Here is a 19,009-nt window from a genome sequence, read left to right as displayed (position 1 = left end):
GTTGCTGAGCTCCCCTTCCCTCTTCTGTGATTACTCCAAGGAAGCCAGCTTCCTGCTGGAGGACAGCTGCACTATGCTCTTAGAACCAACTCAGAAGTGGGGACACAAAGTCCTGGGTACTCCCCATGGCCAAAGGGCCAAGTCCCTACCCTTCCCTTCATAATTTTTGGATGTAGTAAAAGATGTACAGATATATGTCTTTCATCCCTGCTTTCATATTGAGAATGAATGAGCAGAAGTGGGAAAGGAGAAGAAAGTAGCAGTGGAGCATGTCCAGTGCCAAGCATTGTGTCGGGAAGTCGGTGAGGGCTCAAGCCCTCCAATCTTGGCTAGTGGGGACAGGGAGTGGTCATCACCTCTTCTTTTATTTCTGAATAAATGCACATATTTGGCAATGGCAACCACAACCAGACATGGCAGGGAGCTCTCAGAGGGTTTCCATGTCTTCTCTAAGAGCACCATCTTTCTTCTGGTTAGGTAGATCGTCTCTCATTACTTGATCATGCAGTTCCCCTGGCTGTCAGAACCTTCCCACTCTCTACACCCTCATTCCCAACCCCCTCCACTCCTCATGACTCATGCAGCCATCATCCTCAAGAAAGCATCCCTGCTTCTCTCCTGTCCGATTCCATCTGGGTGGGCACCCAGATGCACAGACAGCTCGTATCTCATTTGTCACCACTGCGGTGTAATTCTCTGCTGGTTTGTCTGCTTCCCCAAGCTACTAGGAGCTCTTTGAAGGCAGGGTGTTTTTCATATTTGCCTGTGAAATTGAAATCTAGGCTACCGCCTGCCCAAACAACCCCTCTGTATTCTAAGAAAAAGATGTTCCTTCTGGAAGCATGCAGGCCCATTTCCTCTGCAGCTCTATGGCAAGCAGCAAAGCTCAGCCAGAGTACATGAGCTGGGTTTCTGTACGCACTTGCCCCGGTCTCCAGCAACCTGCACAAGTGTCCTGGGTGGCCCAGATTGAGTCAGTCACTTGGTCATGACCATGGTGGCCCATTTCTCCTGACCTCTGGTTCAGCTTCTGAGACATCAGGCTGCTTTCCCACCCTACTTCCTAACACGCCCCACCCAACCACAGTCGCTCATGAAGTACATAGCAGATGTGTCTCCAAAGTCACAATGGCCCATGAAACCCAAGCCACGGGATCCAGGAGAGAGAGGCTGAAGAGGTCCCATTTCTTGCAGGTTGGTTGCTGGGCTCCATTCCGGCCTGGGCACTGGGGCTCATTTGCATGGCTGGTTTGGAGCCTTTGGCAGATGAAAGTGTGCAGATAGCGTTATACACGTTGCTCATCATTAAACCACCCCTTCAGGGTTTCTTGTCGCCTTTGGTTTGTCTCAATCTGGAGCAAATTTAAGCAAAGGTTTAGGCCTCTGTGTTTTCTTGGTTTAATTAATAATTCATAATAAAATTTAATCAAGGCATAAGCTTTTGTGCAAGGTTATAAAACACTTTTATTTGCCCTGGAGATCAGAATGACCACTTTCTAAATCTGTGAAATGATTTTTTTTTTCCCCAAATGAGGAAATTTTACTCTCAACTATAAATTTCAGCTGTTTGCCATATGTAACCACAGAGAATCTGTTTATTGACTTAGTATATTAGAAGTAGTTAGGCAGGAAGAAAAATAAACCCAAACTCCAGACGGGAGAAAGTGTGGGGAAGGAACGAAGAGCTGGAGCCAAGGGTCTAGCAAAACTCTAGCCTCAGAAAATAACCATGAAAGAGACACATGTCTGAATCTGCCTCCCCAAGGAGGGAACAGGGAGAGTAACCAGATTGGTAGACAAAGACAAGGGATGGATGGTAACCACAAGCTATTCAAGACCTTTGGAGGAATAAGCAGAGAATGCCACAGGGAAAATGGTGCCATGAAAAGATATCAGACCCTGGAAGGGCTCCCCAGGGGGCGTGGGGAATGGAGCCCTGTTTGGTAAAGTCCAGTACCAGGCAGGTTTCCACCTGCCTGGAATAGCAGAAAGGAATTCTTGCCTAGTGACAGAGAAAGGATCTAAGCAAGGGGTAACCCAATCCCCTGTCTGTGGACCAAGCCAAACCACCAGGAAAACAACTTAGAACTACAGATTCCTCAGCATCCACTTTAAATGCCCGCATAACACTCTGCGGATGACTCAAGTGTAGCCAGGTTTGAGAACTGGGGTTCCAGATGACCTTTCTTTTTTTTTTTTTTTTTTTTTTAAGATTTTGTTTATTTATTTGATAGACAGAGATCACAAGTAGGCAGAGAGGCAGGTGGGGTTGCGGGGGAGCGGGCTCCCTGCTGAGCAGAGAGCCTGATGCAGGGCTGGATCACAGGACCCTGAGATCATGACCTGAGCTGAAGGCAGAGGCTTAACCAACTGAGCCATCCAGGTGCCCCTCCAGATGACCTTTCAAAAATTAGCCCTAACTCTCAGATTTAACAAATTAGGGCAAGAGAGGAAGCTGGCGCAGAAGAACTGGGCACCGGCCATGGATTTGGATGATAGCATATCATCATCAGTTGTTCTCTGTAAGAGTTGCTGCACTAACAACATGTGAGTAAGTGTGTGGTCACTCCCTTACTCGGACACCAGTACAGAAAGAAGGGGATTATCATCCCTGGCTTACACAGGAGGAGAGGGCATCTCTGAGAAGTGAAATGACTGGCCCAAAGCCACACTGTCGCTGAGCAGCAGGGATGGGTTTCTCCTTCAAGCGTACCCAGGAAACTTCGCCAAGTTGTAAATTAGGGCCTCACAATATGCTTACAGTACACGCATTTCTCAGCCCTCAGTGCAGCTGATGACTTGATGCTCAAATGCAGTTCAGTGAAACTGTATAAAAGGTGGGAAAAGGAGGAGAGCCTGCAGGCAGCGAGGCACACTGATGGCCCAGGGAGGCAGGGGGGATGACTGCTCTTGTGGCCGTAGGACAGCAGTGTGCCCAGGCCCAGGTGTGGGGGAGCTTGTGACAGCACTGCTGGTACCCAGGGTGGACTTGACCACCCACCAAAGTCCACAACGATATGCTGCTGTAGTCTGTAAGTGTTCCAGCCCTTGAGGCTAAAACCTTTGCCCTGACTCAGCTCTCACACCTGGAGCCTTCAGGAAAGCCAGTCTTCCGTGGCCTGTCTGTCACGTTTCACATTGTTCCACTCTCTCTCAGTCTCCTCTGTCTCCCCCCTAGTTCCTACTCCTGCACAACATAATCAAAGCCAACCTATAGCACCAAGATTTTCTGAAAGCTTAAAGACAACAGAAGAGAATTACAACATAGAGACAAAAAGCTTAAAGCCTGGAGATGGGGAGTTCAAGATATCTTTGTAGCCTCTAACCTGCCCCCTGTTTCAGGGACCAGCCTTCTTTCCCCCAATTTAGTGCTTTGACTGTGTCCCTTTGCTAGAACCTAGGCCGTCTGTTCCTTGCAGAGTCCAAGAAGAGACAGAAACATCTTAGGCTGGTCTCCAAGTCAACACAGCTCTGCATACAGGGAAGACAACCCATCACCTTCTTTTATAAGCCGCCCTAACTCTTCTTTGTCTCAAGTATCTGTATTCCAAGTAGGCTTTACCTGAATGTGACCGAGTGCCCATTAAAATGGTTCCTCCAAAATAAAGCTTCTCCATTTCTCTCAAGGATGACTCATAAAGTTGCACTGAGCACATCTCCATTTCTAGTTATCACGTTTCCAAAATTGCGGGGCACCATCGAGGTTCCAACAACACCCTTATCCCACTTCCGCTGAGCAGAGCAGAAGGGGGCCGGGCTCAATTCCTTCTGCCCGGCGTACTCCTTCTGGCAGTGGGTAGGATTGCTTTAAATGTTTGTGGGTTGGTAATTTTTGGACTCATTTGCAAGGCAAATGCAGACCATCTAAAATTAAGGTTCAGTGATGTGGGGCCCTAGCAGAGGATTTTGTTTGTTTGTTTTGTTCTAAAACCACAGTCTTGCTCTATAAGATCATTATCCCAGCCCTAGCAAGAGGGCTGATTGCTTTTATTCAAAGTCTGTGCTACTCCTCTTCATAAGCTCGGATGAACACGTCCTAATAGAAGGGACTGTCGAGGTAGGGTTGTTGGCTCGTGGCAGCTGAGTGCCAGTGCGATTATGGACAAGTTCAGGCTGGAAAGCTGGCCTGGCCTAGGGGCTGGTCTCTCTGTGAGTGTTACTGGTCACAGTCCCCAGTGGGAAGGCTTTGGGCTGGTTTCTCTTAGTGAAGTGTGGCGGTCTAGAGTATTTGCTCAACTTCAAAGCCCCACACAACTTCCTTGGCGCTTTAGTTCAGACTCAACCCAAGTCTGCTCCAAACGTGGGAAGTGGGGGCAAGGAGGGGGGTGCAGTGTTCAACTTAGTCTACTCTTGTTAAACCAGATCTTGCCAAGTCTGGGGTGGTTGTTGGGGGGGGGGAGAGCAGCTTAGACAGACGTAAACAGGCTCCGAGGCCCTTTGGACATCAAATAACACTAGCAAAACAACGTTTAGATGAGTTAAGTGTAAATCAATCAGAAACATATGGACTACATTTCCCTGAAAATACACAGGGGTTTACAAATTACAGGCACAGGGGTTTGGCAAAATACAATTCAGGTTTTGCCAAACCTAAAATGTTTGGAGAAGATTTAAAGAAAGTAGACTGACCCAAAATGCCTTCCACTTTGCCCATCCCTGACACTGATAATACCCCACACAACCACAAGCATTTAAGTGCATGGGTTTTAAGAGCTTTGTATGTTGAATAAACTTAACTACTCACAACAAGCTGAGATTCCTTTCCAGACGAACGCTCCAGAGGAAGCGGAAACTGCCAAGTGTCTGCACTTACAGAAGGGAGAAAACATCTACCTTTTGAGTTGGGCCAAGGAGATATACCTATATGTTTGAACTTGCAGCAGAACGGAATATTCTCAGCTTTGAAGCCTATAATTGCATATGCATGGAGCCCAGGCTGTGCTTTTCCCCAGCCCATGCTTTAGGTCCCTGCACGACCTATGGGTCCCAGGGTGGGGACAACATGTTGCTTCATTCCTGAGAGTCTCTGAGCATGGTGACTCTCCCACATGTGGCAGGAGGCCATGACCATTTCTTGCTCACCCGGAGTTTATCTGGTGGCAACAGGACACCCATCTGTCACCCACGTGTTTAGGTGTTGAAGCTCTAAAGGGAAGACAAAAGATATGGCAGAGCTTACCTGGGAGGAGGTCAACGCCCCACAATGGCTTGGAGAAAATGAAAGCAGAACAGAAAGAGAAGACTGTGAGGTGGGATCCCGGATAAAGCCCCACTCTGCAGGGCCTCAGGAGGATGAGAGGGAAGGAGGGGGCCACTAAAGAAGTAGGAGAGTTGAAAAAGAAAGGTCTCCTGTACCCTTCTTTCTGTGTGGTGAGAGCCAGCTGGCACTGGTGTGTGCCCAGGTGGAGAGGCCTCAGACAGCCACAGAGTTTCCTTAGTCCAAGAGCAGGTGTGGGATGATAGCAGAATTTCCTGCAGGCCCTCTTCAGAGGGGGCATGAAAGTCATTAGGGTGCATGACCAAGGGTGGAACGGGCTGGGACAGCCCTAGGAGACTGGCCATGGACAGAGGACCTGGGTCAGCTCCATTCCCCACTACCCCGTTCTCCATGCTGTGGCGGCAGTCATGAGCCTGAATGGGGCCATGATCCCCACGGACAGAAGGACTACCCATCAGCGGTGACTGGAATAGCCGGCCACCCAGCAGAATGGGGATTTGAAATGGAAATGACACTGAGGGAAACAAAAAGGAGGTTTTCTTGCACCCTTGAGCTGTGGTCAGAAATTTTTGCTCCTTCTCCCATGGATGAGGTCACAGAGTTGGTCAGACGTAGCAAGCCCTTTAGAACAATGACCTCGAAGAGGCGGTCACAACTTCCCACACCTCACTCCAGCCCAAGGAAGAAAGGAGACTTGATCTGGGTCCTCAGGGAGGGGCTGAGGCAGTGGGAGGGGGTGGGAGAGGGTATCTATTGCCATGAAAGGAACAAAGGGATCGTGAAGGGACCTGGAGCAGGTGAACAACCCCCCTTTCATTTTTTCTTCATGGACTCGCAAACCTCCAAGGGGCTGATTAGGGAGGTGGGGTCCACAGATGACCTCTTACCATCCTCTACCACCAAGAGAAGGCCCAGAAAACCCCAGAGAACATTCCACAGTAAATCAGGCCTCACTGAGAAGCAGAGCCTCTCTTGTTAATCACTCCAGTAGGGCTGGAATCCTCCTCCTGCCTGCAAAGGCCCTCAGGGCTAAGACTGGGCAGGGGCACAGAGCTGGGGGAGCGATGAGGCCAGGCAGGGGCCTCCAGGAGTGAAGACAGTACCTGGTACTTCACCGAACAGGACAGAGGGCTGGTTTCCACACTGAGAAAATACAAATAACAGTAATAAAAATTATGGAGAATATTCAAAAATTATTTTTCTCACTTATAAAATTCCTGACCCTCTAGTGGGAACCTTTGAGGTGGGGTTTTGATAGATCTACATGTTGGTTGGTGTTGACAGTAGGGACAAACTGGCCACAGAAGAAGAGAAATGGCTTCCTCTGTCCCTAAGGTTTAGAAGCTGGAATGTGTCTTCAGGGCAGAGGCTTTCTTCCTTCTGGGGCTTCCCTCTGGTGACTCTCTGAGTCACCCAGAAGTCAGACAAGTCCCTCCTTTAGTCCCAACCCTGGTGAAGCTCTCCAGGTGCAACTAATGTAGTCTATACTGGGGACCGAGGAGCAGAAGGTCTTCAGGATTGGGGAACAACCACCTAAAAAGAAACTACTTGAGACAGACAATTTTATAGTAAGTGGGAGGGGTAAGTAGTGTTGGATTACTTATTGGTAAGTAGTATAGTAAGTAGGATTGGAGATTGAACTTGAAAAAAAACACAAAATTATTTTAATTTTAATTATTTAAAAATCATATCTAGGGGCGCCTGGGTGGCTCAGTGGATTAAAGCCTCTGCCTTCAGCTCAGGTCATGATCCCAGAGTCCTGGGATCGAGCCCCGCGTCGGGCTCTCTGCTCCGCGGGGAGCCTGCTTCCTCCTCTCTCTCTGCCTACTTGTGATCTCTGTCTGTCGGGTAAATAAATAAAATCTTAAAAAAAATTATATCTGACACAACTTATATTACAAATATGCATTAACTCTTACTGAACAAAAAATGAATTATTTTTTAAGAAAAAATTTTCAGAATATTTGTACAATAGCACTAAATCCTTTGCCTCATGTTTTATAACCAATCACATGAAGAGACATTTTTACAAAAGTATACAGGAGCTTTATGAATTTCCCCCAAGGACTTCTCCTGGTTGTTTATCCATACACTTTTCTCTTTAGAGTGGCCCTGGGGTCACTGTCTCTGCCGATGTTTGGTTTTCTTGTGGCTAACTGGCCCACCTCCACCATACCCTTATTTTTGACAGCTTTCTAAGATTTGAGCAATTCTCCAACTCCATTCTCCTTAACACCATGAAATCTCCTATTTCTTACAAGATTCGAAACTTGACTTTGAAATGGATTTGTGTCGTTGGCACCATCCTGTCTGATGTGTGTAATATCCCCCAGTCCTCAGGAGTCAGATCCGGAAGGTAGCTGGTAGCTGGGCAGGAGAGTGGAGAGAGTGGAGAGGGCGCGTGTTCACGAGCAAATATCATGACTTCCATCTCCCCACGCAGCCTTGTAGCTACGGGGACTCCAGTGATGAATACTTGAATAACCTCTGTGATTCTGTTTATGAAAACAGGGGAGAAGCAGTACATGTCCACGGGAAACCTATTCTTTTCTGGATTTAACTCTTCCTTTTTCTCGCTCCTTCCCCTCTTGGCCTTCTTTGAGGAAGACATACAGCAACTCCAGCCTTTCGGCTAGGCCTTAAATTGATGGTTCAGCATAACTCCTGGGGGTGTGCATGAAGACCCCAGCAGTTCGCCAGAACAGGAAGCTGCAAAGGGGTGGGAGACCAAAGCTCTCGTTAGAGCAGGTGTTCATTTGCTTGGGTGTCCACAAAGTCAGAAATAAAAGTAGTGAGGTGGTCAACAATAACAACATAATTGGTATCCTTATTGAGGTTTGAAGAAGTTCATTCACTGCAAATCAGAGTTGATGAAGGGCACAGTTTCACACTTACATTTCTCTCATGGTAGAGGATTTTGGAATTCAGAACTTGAACTCTGCACATGATAACTGCTGGGGTGAACTAATCTCACCCCTCTTTAATGAGCTCTACTGCTGGGAAAATTTGAGTTGGAGATACAGCTGAACTTCCAACCCAACAAGGCATCCTATGATTGATTTCTCCTCTGAGTTGACCCTCCCCTCACTGCCACTCACGCCCACCAGGCCGGGAGTAGAGCTTGCCCAAGTGCACTAGCCAGAGGGGAGGCCCACAGAGAAGGGGAAGATGGACCCCAAATCCCCTGGGGCTCACTTGAGCCCTCAAAGGCAGCATGGTGTTCCAAGGCCCCTCCAAATAAAATCATGTTCCACGTCAGGCCAACTTGCCCCATCCACCTACTGCAGAACCAGGGCTCTGCCTGGAAAGGAAGTTGCTGAGGGCTGGGGGCCTCGAAGGCAACTTTGGGGAAGGGAACAACTTAGAATTGTTCAGACAGATACGTGCCATTGGCTTTGAGGGCCTGGCCTACAAGTGTACAGTTGACCCAAAGAAAGGATTCATTGTCCTAGAGGCAATTCCAGGTCTTTCCCTGACTTAGGTGGCACCAAGGATGGTTCAAAGTCCAGCCCACAGTGTTCCCATTCCACCCTGCCTGTGGCCTCCTGCTCAGAATGGGGCACCAGACAGACATATGGGGCTTATCGCAGCTCAACTTGAGGTCGCATCTTCATTCACAGAAGCACCAAAGATCTTCCTCACGCCTCACCAGCACGAACTACCCAGCAAAGCTGCAAGAGCCAGCCTACCGCCCCCTTTTTATTAGCTGGGGACGGCTGCGGCCACAAATCACTGCCAACTTAGCAATGCTGAAAACTCCAGATTTATTCTCTTACACTTCTTAATGTCTGAAGACCAAAACGGGTCTCACTAGGCTAAAATTAAGGTGTCGTCAGAGCTGGGTTCCTTTCTGGAATCTGTTTTCTCGCCTTTTTCCTCTTCTCGAGGCTGCTCATATTCCTTGGCTCTCGGTCCCCTTCCGTCTTCCCCACCAGCGATGACCAGTTGAGTCTTTTCGCCTCACATGCCCCGTCACTTATTTTTCTTCCTCTTCCAACGTCTAAGGGCCTGCAAGAGGACATAGTGTCCACCTGAATAACGCAACCGGGATGCCCTGCCTATCGTAAGGGCAGCTGCCTAGCACCCTTGATCCCATCTGCCTCCTTAATTCTTCCCGGCTACATAACATACCACGTTCACAGGTTCTGGGAATTAGGATGCGCACATCTTCAGGAGGTCACTCTTCTGACCGACACACTCCCCTGAACTCTGACGCGCATCGGCCGGCGTGCGCAAGCGCACACACATGCACACGCGCAGGCACGCACGCATGCGCGCAATAAACCTAAATTCTCCCAGAGAGAATCTGAACAAACTCCCTCGTATCTAGTGGCTTCTGCCTCTGCTATATACGGTCCCTCTTCTACATGAGGCCGATTTTGACTTTTTCAGACATGAGAGATTCACTGCTTGTTGATTCTTAATCTTCTATTAAGTTAGAAATGCTTTCACCCAATTAGGAACAGCGTGCTGCATGTGGATGGGATCTCAAGCCAGTTATTTATTTCTCCACCTCGGGCTTCCGCCAAGCAGAGCTCTTTCCTGCCTGCACACTCCACAAGGCATTCCAGAGGGTCCGGCCCGGCCCCCGCTGCCACATCTGCGCCCTGGCAGAGCTGCTTCCCAGCAGTGAAAGTGTTAACTGCGTGATTAAAGATCATGAGAAGAGAGAGATATTTTATATTTTTAAAACCCCCCAGTTATCAATCTTTATTATAAAAAACATATGCGCCTTCCGTCCTGTAGTAGACGTGTTCCTGACCGGGTGTATGTAAATCAAATTCTTTATAAATTGAGTCATATTTTAAAGGCACTAGGGGAGCTGGCTATTTAAAGGCATCCTGCTGTGAATCTTTTTGTCAAGCCAAGAGGCTGTTTGTGCTGCTAATTTTCACCCCTTAATTTGTCTGTTTTGTAGGCGCAGCTTTTCATAAAATCCCCCCAAATTCACAAACCAAAACAAGGCACACCTGTATCCTATATTTCAAGGGTATCTTTTGCATAAGAGCTCAAAGAGCTGTCAGGTGGATTATCTCATTTATCTTCTCAACATTCTTCCAGAGGAGTTTGGGGCAGTCAATATTATCCTCAAAGGAGGTGTAACTGTCTCCCCAACAGCCACTGCTCGCAGGGGGCCCCATGAAAGAGGAAGGCATGCTCCACTGAGAGCTATTGATTTTCCAATTAACAATGGGCCCTGTCCTGGGAGGAGCGCTTGGGAAGGTTTTCTTTAGACCCCAGAATGTTCTTTTTGGCTCCTCTTTGTCACTACTGTCCAGAGAGAGAAATTGAAGAAGAGAAACTAAGTGCCTGCAAGCGTTTGAAATGTTTACTGAATGCCTACTGTGTATGAGGTGTGGTGTCGGAGTTGGGGGGCAGGGGGCGGGCATGTGTCTAGATGGCCAGCATGGCCCTGACCTAGAGCTGGCCACCTAGAATGCAGCATTAGGAAACACAGACACCTTGAGCTCATCCCCAATTTTCTTCTCCCAAGGATTTTAGAGACATGAACTCATTCAATTCTCTCAATGTTAGGTAAGGTAGGCTTCAGTTTTATTTTTTGTAGCACACAGAAACTTAGAGATTCGTGATTTTCCAAAAGTCACATGGCGGATAAGTGACAGAGCCAGCACCGAAACCCAAGTTTGTTTCATTCCAAAAGCATGTGATTCATGGGTCCCTACTACTCAGCACAGACACACGCGATGGGCTTTGTGGGTGTAGTGGCAGGAACAATAGATTCTGACTCTCAGAACCAAAGAAACCATCCCAGAAAGATACTATCTGAACCAGGCCTTGAATGGTTAAGAAGGATTTCCGCAGAGAATGAAGAAAAGAAAAATGGTCAAAGGCATGAAAGTGTACATGAATGGTCTGATGTGCCCTGGTTATAAGAGGGGCTACAAAGGTAAACAAGCTTAAAAGGGGAATAAGGGACATATCACAGAAGGTCTTGAGTGCTTTGTTAAAGGAGCTGAAACTCCTTTCTCACAGTGGTGGGACTTATCAAGAGAGGAAGCAAATTCTCTTGGAAAACTATTTTGTCACCAGTATGAAGAAGGAGTTAGAGCCGGAAGATCCAATCTTGATAAAGTTAGACAGTTAATCCTTTTTTCCTCTTATCAAATGGAATGGCTGGACCTTTGAATAAAGAAAGAAGGACAAGGCAGTTATTGGCCAAAGCCACCACTGGCTTACCTCCCTTCTCTGTGCCCCCAGTGGGGCAGGCTCAGAGGAGGAGGCCAGGGTCTCTACATCTCTTCCCCCTCGGAGATCTTCATGGGTGCGAAGGATGGGGGTGTGGGGCCAAAATCTGACTCTTGCCCATGAGGCTGACTCACTCCTTCAAGGCATCTGTCCTAGGCATGAAACAAGAAGCTGGGCCTGGTGAGCACCTCCAGGTACTCAAGAGGCAAATGTAATAATCACACTGAACTTTATCTCTTCTAAAATGCAAGCTTATTAGATTCATCTAAATGTAGTTCCAAGGTCTTTGAACTGCAAAACCAAGAGAGAGAAGGTGGTGGAAGCTGTGGGGGCGTGCGACGGCATGAAGCCTCAGATTGCCTTTGTAGATCCAAACCACCCATCATAGTTTACAAACCTCTAACATCCACCTTCCAGTGCAACTGTGCCAGGCCATGGAGGAGGAGAAGAATTGGAAGACAGTGGCTATTTCCCCTCAGTTTCTGTTTTTTGTCCTGCAGCCTAAGTCTTGCATTTATTAAAGAAATTGAGGCTCCTGGAATAAAGGAAATTTAAGTATAAAAAGTGATTAAGATCGTATTGCTATTAGTGGTGGGTTTGGCAAGAGGCCTGGGCCACCCGGATACCAGAGGCCTAAGTGACGAAATGAAAGGCTCAGTGTGACTCAGATGGGTCTGATCTGTCAGCCAGGCTGGTGCTGGGAAACCTCCCGGAGACAGAGGAAATGGTGGGACTGGGGTGCAGGGAGTTACACAGAGGAGAGGGAAAGAGGCAGTAACAGTGGGTATAAGCACATTCTGTGGAGAGCTCAGATCAGGTGCCACCCATGAAATGAAATCTCTGGGAGGTGGGAGGCCCTCCTACTCACTTGCTACTGGGCCACTCCTCCTTGCTTAAGGATCCTGAACTTTCAGAAGGCAGAGAGATCATGCCCCTGGTGTCAACCTTTGTACACACTGTAAAATTTCAGTTCTGCCTTCCCACCCTGGCAAGGTTAGACCAAGGAGGCACTGGTATCTCCAAACCCCACCTTGCAGAAAGTCCTCGGGTGTGTAGAGCGGGGGAGTGTGGGAACAGAAAGTTGCAGAGGAGAGTGAGAGGATGACTGGGAGGGGGCAGGGCCACCAGAAGACAACCAGGCTTTGCTGGGTCCCAAAGTTGGATCTGGGCCAAGTCTGCTCCATGTAGCACTCCTGGGGTTGGGGGAAGGCTTAGCATCTTCCACCTCCCCTGCGTTTAGCAGCCTGGACTATCTCCTGCCATGGTGGCCATCATGCAAAGGTGAGGTTTGCATCTGGATATGCTGCTAGAACCAGAGAGCCATGGCAGAACTTACAAGATGCCCCAACTGGCCTTGGGGGATCAAGGACTCAGCCTCAGCCAACACTCCCTCCCCGGCACATTGAACTGCAGACCCAAGGCTCCAAATCTGGAAATCTGGTTACCCTTTAGACAGTAACAACAAACTGCCATTTATTGACCTGGGAATGACACAGGAAGAAAGACAGACTAGGGGGAGGCAGTTCCTAAAGCAAAATGTCCTAAGCACACGGTTCCCAGCCGTCCTATGGGAGGCCTTCACTGAGTTCCAACCATAGCTGTAGCCCACAGGGGCCAGTGCCACAGATCTGGGGCCCAGGGGCCCATGTCTCCTGCTGCCAAGACCTGTGGGGCCCAGTGACAACACTGTGAGGACAAAACCTCCCCGTAGCCTGCCACAGCTCTCCCAGTCTATGTCACACCATGGGAAACAGCCGGAAATTTGCAATCAGACGTGGATTTGACTGTAAATGAGGCTAAGGCCAGCCACCTTTCAGGGGACAGTATGAGGAGATAAATGTGACAGTGCCTTGCAAAGTATCACATCCTATATGATTATAAAGGATTCAATATGGGGATTATGCTAAGGGTTAAAGTTTATAGTGCAGAGGTAGGTCTGATGTGGAGCGCTTGGTACATAGCATGGCTCATTAAATATTAATTAGATTGAAAAAAACAATGTCTAAAAATAACCACTGACTCCACGCCAGTGATTTTTGTCTCTGTCATATATTAAAACAAAAAAAAAATGGTAATAAAGTTACAACACATGAAATTCATATTTCAATCGTGGGTGGCAGGGACCTCCTTCTTGGCTTCTGATCCAATTCATTATTCAAATCCTTTTACCATCGAGCACTCCACTGCTTAATGTGGAACCAACTGCGGATCTTGATAAGAAGAAAAGGCTGGGCTCTGTTTCCACTTTGCTCTTGGCAGTCCTCAGGCCTCCAGGATAACTTTCTTACAGAATGAATAGCGTTGGCTCCCAGAGAGGCCAATCTAACCGCATCTTGTCCACTCAGAAGATCCGTATCAAACATTACAGACTGTCTGACTGCAAGACGGGGTATCTAATTCCATCTGGATTTGGATCAGTGTTTAAATGATCAAGAAGGGAGCCATCAGCATGGTAGAAATAGAGAAGCAAAATATAACTGGCCCACTTTTTAAACATTGTTCTTGTCGAAGGTTTTATTTGAAAAGCCCCCATATGAGACAAAGACAGAAGCAAACAGTACGAGTGAGAAAGAGCAAGAAGAAAGTTTCGAGCCCCCGGCCTCCTCTAAAAACACGTATGAATCAACATCCTGAATTTTTACTGTTTATGGGCATGACAGTCTGATCAGATAACCATGCTGTGCCAAGAGACCTAATTACAGATACACCAGAGAATTTAAATTGCTTTTAAAGCGGGGGCGGGGGGGGGGGGTCTCTGAATACTCTTGGTGGAATAAAATGTCACTCATTTCCAGTCAGCCATTTTCAGAGAGGCACTGACCACTTCAAATGGCATTGCTGGGGAGCTGTTCCTTAGAAACGGTGTTTAACTTCAGACAATCAGTTTTGAGAGAAGCTTAAAAACAACAGTTTCTAATACACAACACTCCGAAAAGACTCTACAAGGTTTTTACCTCTCAACCCAGCTGTGTTATTAAGGGGACCCCCAGAATCCATAAAAGGGCTTCAAATTAAATGTTACTGCTGCACTTTAAATAAATCTCCGATTTCGGTCAAAATGGTTCACATTTAGGAGAACCAAAGTTCAGAAGCCAGATCACTTGGGGACTGGAGGTCTACACACGCCAGATTTTAACACTCAATTAGATGTAGGAGAAAGCTTTAATTTGCTATTTTAAGAAGCACGATCTTAAAAAAAAAAAAATCAAATTAGGTGATCAAATGTCAGTTTCTTTGGTGTTAAGGTTCTACTAAGAGATTGAAAATTACCTTGGAAAGAAAGAAGAGAGGGAGGAGGAGAAAGAAGGAACCAAACTGTGATTCTAGAATCCTGTGATAATCACCCTTGGATCTGCCTGACTCCCAGCCTCACAGAGGATTGCAGAGCCCCGAGGAATGACTGCACAGCTAGAAATTTTGTAACATTCTTACAGTCCCAATACTTCTTGTATGTTGCCGGTTTGCTGGGAGGGCAGGGAGCGTTTAGCAGTAAAACCTGAGCGCCAGGTCAGTTACTGCCCCGGAGCGCCCAGTGTTCTTTCCCAGTGTCACCGGCAGGCAGACAGCTCTAGTCACCAGGTACCCAAAGTTTGACTGCAACTCTAAAATGAAAACTGATCCAACTTTGCTTCTTCTCTTTCCCTTTAACTTCTCAGTACTAATGATGGGAAAGAAATGTTTCCAGGCATGACTGTAATAATTTTGAGGCTTTGGGTTGAGGAGGATCACAGAGATAAGGCCGAGGCTAAAGTCAATCGGTGTGTTGCACCAGACGCCATAGGGCAGTAGCCAAGTTTTGAGGAGGTTCTTGGCCACACCCTCACCCAGGTCAAGGTGAGCAAAAACAGGCATGGGAATCAAATATTTGATGGCAAGACAGTGAGTTCTGTCTCTGTGATCCTAGTGTTTTGGGCAAACACTAGCCTGTTTTACAAACGTTCACTTGGAAAATAGTCATCATTGCATAATTGGGGCAAAGGCAAGTCCAGCATTTGTACAGATGCAGTGCTTTGCAAACCCAAATGTCACTTCCCATCTGTCACCAAACATTGGGGTTTCTGACCCTGAGATATAACCACTTCCCTGTCGACTGCAGAAGCCTCCTCAGAGGTTTTCGTGTCTCACCTTTCAGCCTGGGAGCCCATTCTCTACACCGCTGCACGTAGCTTTTGAAAACTCAAACGTGATGATCCTCTCCTTACAACCCCCACCACCCACGGGTTAAAATATAAACTGCTTAGCTCTAGGATTCAATACTAAAAAAACTCTCCTTGGGGGAAACAGCAGAAAAACTGGAAGGGCAGAGCCCTTAGCGTCCTCTGCCCTAGTCAGTCTCTGAATGCTTAAACCAACTTTCGTGGGTTGGACCCACATGTATATTGGTTCTACATGGGTTTCAAACAACCAGTTTATCATGAATTCTGAGAACACAATCCAATTACAAGATTCGGATGAAATGTATTGCTTTGTGTTTATTGTTTTACTGATTTTGGAATTAAAATATATTGAAAATTATATCTGAATGTTAGCATTGCCTCTCACAGTAAAAAGCTTATCATTTTAACCTATGAGCCCAATTAGATGTCTAGAGAAGTGGGAGGACAGATTCATTTGTCATGAAATTAAGCCTGTCAATGGACGAATATGGAGGTTTACATTTTGGGGCAAATTAATGGGTCCCAGGCGTCTAGAACTTGATTACCCCAGCTAGGTTGGTGTTTCTGCTATTTCAAGGTTAAAACTAAGAGATGAGCTGTTAGGTGTATTAAATTAAAAGGTCTGAGAGGTGGGGTTAAGAATCTTTAACAATAAAAAAATTAGGTGGTTTACGAGGAAGGTAGGAAAGATTTTTGGTCACTGCTCTTCACTGCTTCTTGGCCTCCTTTCTTCTCAACAAAAAAAGAGGCCCAGCCTCTTTTGTCCATCTTTCCTATTCCTCACACCCAGCACGTTAATGAATGACTGGGCGCATAAACGCCTCCACACAGTGTGTCCAAATAAGTGAGTGCTCACCTTTTTCTTCCATCTTCACCACCGGAGATAACATGAGCACTTCTTCCGTGCTTACTGTAACAGGAACTAAGTAAGTACTAAGTTAAGTGCATACACAAAACTGTTTTACAGATGAGGAAACTCAGCCTCAGAGACGCTGATTTGTCCAAGGTCAGATAGCTAGGAAGTGGGGGTGCTTCAGAACCCATTTTCTAACTCCTAAAAAACTAGCTCTTTTTCACAGCCAGAGAACTATTTTGTAGCTGCATCTTTCAAACGTGACTTTTGGTTGTCCTGCTCCGAGAGTCTGCGGAAGCAACACGCATGCATGGTGATTTGGTGAAGGGCTGTGGGGAAGAGGAGGGAGGCACTGGGTCTTACCAGAACATGAGAGATCAAGTGAAGTCTGAGACCTCTCTTCAAGGTGAAGAGTAAGGACATCAAGTTTTTCCCAAAAAAGGGCACGTAGTCTCACCAAGCTGGTCATGTGGTTTTGAATAAACACAGGGCCAAAAGGTGGGAAGGAAGGAATAACCCTTAGGGGTCATTTTCTTATGAATCCCACAGTCCTTGTTTTCAAACCAAAAAGTCATCTATTTGAGGGACTTTATTCTTTCTCATAAAATGACACAGGTCAAAGGCAGCAGCAACAACAAACTCAACATTTTTCCTGTAAGTGGTAACTACATCATCAAAAAGTCAATTTTACCTCATCTATGCCCTTGGAATATTTTTAAAGCTGTGTTTAGTTTCATGCTACTAGAATAGAGCAAACCGCAAAGAGAACAGCCTTTAATTTTCCCTTGCTTGCTCATTCCTGGAGTAGAAAGGGGGAAAACTTGCACACTGAAGTCCCCTTTGTTGGTTCCGCTACTGTTGCGTGCGCGGGGCACACCTGTGCTCTGTGCTAACAAAGCTGAGACAGGGCCATAAGGAAGACAAGGAAAAGCAGTGAGTGGGGAGATGCCTTCGGAGAAAACAAATGGACAGTGATCTGGGATGTGCATTTCTGTATCTGTTACTCGAGAGAAGGTTCCAAGAGCTTAACTGCCGCTTTAAAAAATAATGACAGGGTCCCTGGCTCAGTCGGCAGAGCATGTGACTCTTGACCTTGGGGTCGTGAGTTCAAGCCCCACATTGGGCACAGAGATTACTTAAAAAAAAAAAAAACAAAAAACAAACAAAAAAAAAACCTCACTAGCTTGTTTTATTTAAAAAAAAATTAGGGATGATCAGAGTACAGTGAGAATGTGAGAATGTGAAGGATCTCACAGGGAGAATGGTGAAGGTTTAGGTGATAATCACTGCATATTAAGTTTGTTTTTCAGAATATAGACCCCTCCCCCCCCCATTGAAAGAGGGCCAATCATTTTAGTCCAGGTTTCCTGAGCTTTACACAAGTACTTCTCAGCAGCGTACACTGTTCAAACAGAGTATGTGGACACAGCCGCTTTCTGGAATATGCAAGTCTGGTCTCCTTTAGCACAATTAGCACCTCCCATCTCCCGCCTTTCTCATAGGAAATCTGTAGATAGAGACAAGAGTAGGTATCAGAACCAAGATTATCTGCGTTCTAGGCACACAAGGAGGCATTACAATAACAACTTGTTGGTGAGAAGTAAAAATTCAGTGGCATTTGAAAATATTTATAAAAAGATCTTCTATAAAGTGACATGACTAGTGCTTTGCAGGGTCAGAAGGGCAGGCCAGCTTCCTAACAATATTCTAAGAGAGTGTATAAAAGCTATTAGTTATTAGTCTGCCCCAGGACAGCACTTTGTATCCATGATGTCCAACCTTCACAACATTGTGCTCTCCATTTACTAAAGTCACACTGCTAAATGCAGGCCCTTCTGACTCTCAAATCCATGCTGTATGGGTACAGACCAAATCCTGTTAAGAAAGTTCATCAGGGACTGACTGGTATGTTATTCATCACAATACTATACAATATAAAAAGAATCAATTATTTACTAGGAACAGTGAGCTGGGAAGTGGCAATGTATGCAATGGAGAGTTTCTCTGTTAAGGGTGAAAAAAAACCAATCATTAAAAATGTGTATTCTGTAAAAACATTACAAGCATGTCTGCACTGTGTAATAAATGTTAATCAGGTTAACTACTCCCCTATTTTTTATTCTAAATTGATAGTCCTTTTCTTACTTCCTTTATTCTTCTATTAAGAGTATATCCTAAGTATACTTTGTAAATTTTCTATGTGAAATTTCAATACTAATTACGAAGTACCAAACAAAAAGTGGCAGGGGCATGTCAGTCTGTCTGCATGTCACAAATAAGCCAGAAAACCACTACAGACCAATCATGATGCATACGTTTCTGGTGGCAGTGATAGTTGAGATGTTCAACACGGAGTCCACTTGGAAAACGTCCATCAGTGCCAAGGCTACGGAAAAAATATTAAAACAGGACACCAAACCATTTTTCCCCGTCCCACTGGGTGTTTATTTTATAGCATTTGCATCAGGTAATCAACTGAAACACTTCAACAACAGAAAGCTGGCAGAATGTTAAGGAAAAGGAGTGATTATCTCTCCAACAGATGTGACAAAATGGTTTCAAGTTGGAAACAGT

Source organism: Enhydra lutris, unplaced genomic scaffold (genome assembly GCF_002288905.1).
Source record: "Enhydra lutris kenyoni isolate GAN:26980312 unplaced genomic scaffold, ASM228890v2 scaffoldscaffold9, whole genome shotgun sequence".
NCBI lineage: Eukaryota > Metazoa > Chordata > Mammalia > Carnivora > Mustelidae > Enhydra > Enhydra lutris.
The sequence above is the reverse complement of the archived record's forward strand: the minus strand, read 5'-3'. Positions refer to the sequence as shown.